This window comes from Anomalospiza imberbis, chromosome 2, assembly GCF_031753505.1.
Source record: "Anomalospiza imberbis isolate Cuckoo-Finch-1a 21T00152 chromosome 2, ASM3175350v1, whole genome shotgun sequence".
In the NCBI taxonomy this organism is placed as follows: domain Eukaryota; kingdom Metazoa; phylum Chordata; class Aves; order Passeriformes; family Viduidae; genus Anomalospiza; species Anomalospiza imberbis.
In genome coordinates this window covers 85,757,890-85,764,573 of record NC_089682.1, presented here as the reverse complement: position 1 = coordinate 85,764,573, position 6,684 = coordinate 85,757,890, and positions in this window count along the sequence as shown.

Sequence of the window (6,684 nt, the reverse complement as noted above, 5' to 3'; positions counted from 1 at the left end):
GCAGTCTTGTGTGACTAAATGGTCTCTTTCCTTGCAGTTTTGTTAGGAGGAAGAAACCACAACTGTGAACCACAACTGTAGTACAAGAACATATTTTAGCTAAGTTGGCTTTTACTAAGAGAGCTTGGGAGCTGGTGTCAGAAAACACAAGTGTTACTGTTTTTGATGACTGTTCTTGCCAGGTTACTCACAGAATCACCTACCCAGGGTTTCTCATTACCCTGTAGTGCTCTTCTGGCCCTTGGTGGTGTAAAACACATCATACAGAAGCTTGTGGTTTGTCCCCTGTAATGTCAGCATGAAGTTTCCCTTCACCCCTGGCTTTCACAATGTCATTTGAATGGAACTATCAAAGTAAAAGCTCTCCTTCCCTGTGGAATTTGGCTTGTATCTGAGAGGTTGGGGGCAGTGATGTGTGAGCTTCCTGGTCACTTGGAGGCTCCTCTAGGGGTCTGGCCCTTTTGGATTGCTCCCAGATGAGATGAATGCCTGGCCAGCTTTTGGACAACAGTGATGCCTGCAGCAAAATCTTATGCTGTGTCATGTGTTTTCTAAGCAAAACCTAATACTTCTTTTCTCAAACTGCATATTTGGTGATGTGGGTGTGAAAAGGGGGAAAAGTCTGTGCTGCTGAAGCAAATCCTGGTGACTTGCAGGTAGATCCAGCTCTGTCCACAAATGGTGTTTTCTCCTACTCTTGTGCATTTTCATCCTCATTGAGCCCTAAAACCAAGCCAATATGTGTGGAGCAAGTCAGGTGTTTGATTTGAAGACCTCCAAATAGCACAAAAGGAAAAGAGAATCAGTTGGTTCCTTTCAGTGGTGGCCAACCATGCCACTAAGCCATGGGTATTGCTGTCAGCTGGAGCCCAGAAACCCAAGAGACACCTTGTGTTCCCTCTCTTGGATTACCCCTGATCCCTGTGCCTAGGCTGCTCTTTGCCATCCCCTCTGCACCAGCCCAGGTGTCTCTGGCCGAGAGCCAAAGCTGGTTGGTCACACTTGGCACAACCAGTTCCCAAATTTCCAGTTCCTCAGCTGCAGTATGGAAGCCATGTGCTTCAAGGCACTGTGCATTTGGTGTGTAGCCCTGCTGATCAGACTGGGATCCATCACGTACTGTCAGCTGAGGCAAACCTGCTTACAAGGACCTGGTGCACAGATGGGCATAGTGAGCTTGAAGAAAGGAGCTTTGTTTTTATTGCAAAGTGACTGTTACCACCCTGATAAGGGAAAAGTTGGTCTGAAATGCTGATGTGACTGCTTGCTGTGAGCACTAATTTCTTGCATTTCAGTATTTCATGCAGGTAGAAGATAACAAAATGCAAGGAGTGATATCACTGAGAAAGAGATTGCCAAAAGTATTGCAACACTGATTATTGGAGAGCAGGCTCATGAGCTGAATGTTTTTAGGCTGAAGGAGGCCTCTTTGCTTTCTGACCACCTAAGTGGGTGATTTCAGCTGCAAAGAGAGCCTGTGCAGATTGAAGGATGTTAATGCTAAACTCTCTAAGGGGCGACAGAGTGGGAGAGCATCCTGCATCTCTTGTAACCCAACCTTTCACCATGCAACCTGCCATGGGTGCCCTTCATGCTCGTGGAGCACACTAACCCTACAGCTTCCCCTGGGAGCTGATCCTCTTCCAGCACAAGGGGACTGAGGAGCAAAGAACTAAACTCACGACTTGGAGCCAGCTCAGATGGGAGTGGGCTGCCCAGAAGTAGTGGGACAAGGAAGATTACTTCCTTATCTAACAGAGCAGAAGGTCTTGAGAAGAAGTCTGAATTTTGGGAGTCAAAGAGCAGTAGCCAGAGCTTTATGGTTCTGCACACCTGGGGCCTTGGCTCACTGCCACGCTCCTGAACAGGCACTGCAGAGGTTGTTTCCATTAGCGATGTGCCTGTGACCACTTACAGAGCATTGCTGTGAGGGCTGGCAACATTTGGTCTGTGCCTGCACTAGGGAAGACAACTTGAATCCTTCCCCCTGAGGCTTCAGCCCCCTACCAAGCATGGGCAATATTTGATTTCAGGGCTGACTAGTTGTGTTTGCTTCTAGTAAGGGACAGGGTTACACACCAGTAGGCTGGGACAGTCACACTGGCACCAAGCAGGGCTCAACTTTGGTCAGAACAGCATTTCCACCTCTAAGGGTCCAAGGTGGGAAACCTGAGTGGGTGACAACAAATACCAAAGGATTTTGGTGGTGTTCTCCCCGTGTGCTTGTTTCATATTAAGTGGAATGCTGTTCAGATAAAATCAGAAGCTTTGTGCTTATATTGACATTTAATATTAATGCTTTGAAAAGAAACAGTGTTTCAAAATGGATTTGTGAGTCTGTTCTTACCTTCCAATGACAGCATCTCAACTCCTCTTAATGCTTTCCCAGGAGGGAATTTCATTAAGTGTCAGACAGGCAGGAAATTTGGCTTTGAATGAAACAAGTTATTTTTCTGCATGAAAATTTGTGACCGGTCCCATGTAGCAGTTCCAGGTTTATCTCCACTGGGTGGTGTCCTTGCTGCTCTCCAAGGAGCTGGTAGGCAGGAGCTGGTCAGGCAGGGATACCACAGCAAGTGCTCACCAGGAGCTGGGACTCCACATTGAAACAGACAGGATTGCTGTGCCTGAGAGACAGTAAGTCAGTTTGAACCTTAATGGTGATGTGGCCTTTCTGTTCCATGGTGATGGACTGGAAAGGAGTGCTGGCTGAAGTCGAGTCAGATCAGGGCTTCTGGTGGCCCCTTCCTGCCCCAAGTAGATCCCAATACCTGGGTCTGGGGTGGCCCTGGGGAGAAGTACACAGCTGGGTGAATTTAGACCCAACAACTTCCTGCTCCCAGGTACCACATTTTGTCTTCAATTGGACCAAACTTCCATTTTTTCCATTCAAGAGTTGCTTCTGGGACCTGATGCATCAAGTCAGGGGCTGTTTTTTGGTAAGTTTTTGTCCTTTGGTAAATGCACACTACAGAAATTGGATGGCCCTTTGGAGAACCATGAGTCCCTGAAGGGCAGAAAAACCCCTTGGGTTGAGTATGGGCTCTGTGTGTCTAAGTCCCTGTCACGTGAAAAGGGGAGATTAACTCAAACCCTTTGTGCTTGTCTGGTCTGCCAACACCCCAAAACAGCTGGGACACGTGTGATGGGGACATGTGCCAGTCCAAGGAGAGAGATTTCACCACGATTGCTGATTCAACAGCAAGACATCTTTCTTTATCTCCCTTGGTTTTCAGCTGCTGTTTTCAGGGGTTTATCAGCTGGAAAGTACCACTGAGATCCCTCCTCTGCAAGCGTTTCAACAGAGCCTGGCCTTGGTGTGTCTGCTCCACCCACCCTTTAGTCCCCTTTAGATTGTGCTGTGTTGTGGAAGGTGGGCTGTGCTGACCGTGCTCCATCCAGGGAGTAGCAGCTGTATTTTCCGCAGCAACTTCCACACCGTTGTCTTTTTTACCCTGTCATCTATCCACAGTCCCTCTCTTCCTATTGCACATGTTCAGCTGCAAGTCCCTAAAAAGAGGTCTTCCATGCATGTATGGCTGTGTGTGGGGCTGGGTACGGGAAATTGTCCTGCCAAACTACAGAGGAGAGGGAAAGGCAGCGTGTGAGGGAAAGCAGCCCATATTTACACATACAAATACAAATTGTTGCTCTCCATCTCATGACAGCCTGCGTAGAGGGCTATGGGTGCTGGACCATCCCCCAGCTGTGGCACACAGCATATATTGCATTGAGTTTTTCCTGCCCAAGCATGAAGAAGTTGCTTCTCACTAGGCTGCAAGAGTGGCTTGGTCTCCCTCAGTATCACCTTGTGCTGCAGCTCAGAAAAAACAACAGGAAAAAAAATACTCTAACTTTGCATCTGTGATGTGTTACAGCACTGGCCATGGGCAAGCCTGAGCCTGTCTGTAAGCAGGACAAGCTGTCAGATTTCTCTTTTCCTCCCATCAAAACTATCACATTCTATTCACAAATATCAGAGTGGTCACTTAACACTGCCCTTAATCTGCAGGTGTTGGCTGAGGCTGGGTGTGTTGCAGCAGCCAGCCCCTGCTCTGAGGCTGATGCCTTGAGAGGCTACCTAGAAGAGAGGCTAGACAGTGTTAAAGGAATAAAGTAGGTATTTATTAAAAGGCCTTCAAAGGATGCACCTTGCATAGTGCAAGAGCCCAGCCATGGCTTCACCCAAGGTGGATGCTGGGTCACGAATTTTCACACTTTTATAAGTTTTCATCCAATTACATATTGGGGGTAATTGTCCAATTACAGCTTGAGGTTATGAAGTCCCATCCTCTCAGATTGCTCTCCTCAATTCGCTGTTGTTTACACATTTTGGGCCTGAAGCTGCAATGGTGTCTGTCCTTGGTTCTCAGGCTGGAAAAGGATTGTTTTGTCTAACTAAACTGTGAAGAGAACTTGCTAACCCTTTATATGAAGTTCAGAATTATGTACTAATGCAGTACAGAACCTGGAAAACATGAAAGCTAAAAGTTAAGGCATCAAGGTGAGCCGGCAGGCAGCATGTGGCTGACACCGATGGGAAGCGTGCGGTCCTGTGAGGTTGGGAGAGACACGTGGCACATCAGCGATGGTTTAGTGCTGCTCAGGATCTCCTCAGTGTCAGGCTGTAAAACCTGGCTGCTGTGTGATGGATGGAGCACCAACATGTCTGCAGGCAAACGGCAGGACTGCAGGAGTCTGATGGAAGTGTTATTGCAGAAGCTATTTAAAATGATTTGTAATAGCTGGTTAGACATTTAAGATGTCCATTAATTAGCATCAGCACAAGGAGGATCTGTAAAATTGAGATGGGATTTAGTGATTCCCCTAGATATGAGCTTTCTGAAGGGAAACTTTGCAGACTGGGAATGGGATGTCAAAAATTATTATTTGATGGCTCAGATGCTTGCAGCTTTTACTAAAGTCATCACTCACCTCATATAACAACTTAGACTGCAAGAAATTGGTCACCTCAGTCATTCTTTCAGTGAGGAACACTCACTGGAGATGAGAAACAATCCAGCAGCAATGTTGATCTAAAGCTAACCAACTCTATTGCAGCTGCCCCTCACAGGTGCAGGTAGCAAGCCCACATTTTTCCATTGTGGCCACCTGGGGCTCCACATTGAAGTGTGGTGGGGATGCCTGCCTGGACAGAGGGGATGGGGATGTGATGCCCCAGGCCTTCTTCCCCCCTCCACTGGTACCACCCCCAGAGCTCTGCAAGACCACCTCACTCTGTGCTTTCTACCTCGCCTTGGGTATTTTTGTTTATTTGCTTACTGTTTAATTAAACCCTTTCAAATAATTGAGGAAAACTCAGGCTTCACTTCTGTGTTTTCACTTTCCATGTACAAAGATAACTATTCTGTGTTATTAGCTGCTCTCTGATGATAAAATTTGCTGAGGGCCCTCTTTTCATCAGATACAAAAGTAATTTATCCTGCAAGGTACTGACAAGGAACATAGAAACATTTCTTTGCTAAGGACTTGGCTCCCAGCATTACAAGGGAGCAAGGCTTAATACTTTCTAATAAAAAATAAGCAGCATTACTGCCTGCTTCTCTGGGAAGAACGGAGAGCAACTAGGAGAGGGAAGCAGAGAGGTCATTGTTAATGCAGCAGCCAATTCTCACTTGCAGAAAGGGACTCGTCCACAGCAGCTCCCCGGTGGAGGCATTTTGTATGCTTGAAGTGGGTGACTCCAGCTGTAGCTCTGGCACCAGTTTAGTAACCTGAAGGTGCAGGCTTTGGCTCTGCAGAATAGCTAAGAATTCCTTCCTGCTTGTAGAGGGGAACAAAAAAGCAACAAACTGACAATTTTGTTCCTGCTTTCATTTTCCAGGCTTTTTATGAGGCCAAAAAGACAGTCACAGGCAGGTGGATTTGCTACCCCTATATTTCAGTGTGGAGAGCATTATAATGTGCTTCTGTGTCCAAAATAAAAAAAGCCAACAAAATCATTGATTGTGTGATAAATCACAGGTAATTTTCTTGCATGCTGACAGAAACTGCAATGCTGCCTGGCTGGGGAAGGGAGAGGAGAAGCAGGCAAGGAAGAGAGGAGCCGTGCTGCAGGGGCTGGAGCTGTCAGGGCGATCCCTTCCAGCCCCTGGCTCACTGGGCAGAACTCCAGTCCTTGCTTGCCCTTCCAAGGTCACCCAAGCTGGGACAACAGGGCCTGGGGTGCTGCTTCTCTTGGCAGTTGGGTTGGAGGGGATGTCCCAGGATACGCCATCCCTTACTGGACACAGTGGTGATGTCCTTACTCAAGGCTGCCTAAACCCTGTAAAGCTTTTGCCTGTGCTGTTAAATTGTTGGCCTGGGACCAGGAGCACTTCTCCTTGTGATTCCTCGCTGAGGAGCCTGGATCTGACCCGGCTGGGTAGTTTGAATGGAGCAGCCTGGTTTGGAGGGCAAGAGAGGTGAATGGTATGGAGGTGGGTAGAGTCTGTTTCCCTGGCACTGCCAGGGGATAGTCACTCTCCCTTTTTGCCAGGACAAAGCTTGTGCTACAGCCATGCTCACACAGTACGGGTAGACTCACATTTTCCTGGGGATATTCCTTCTGATCAGCTACTGTAGGTCTAGACTGTTCTCATAAAGGCATATATATATAAAATACAGGAAATGTAGGTTATATTTATCTGTGCTCCCACATAAACACAGTTGACATGTTTACAC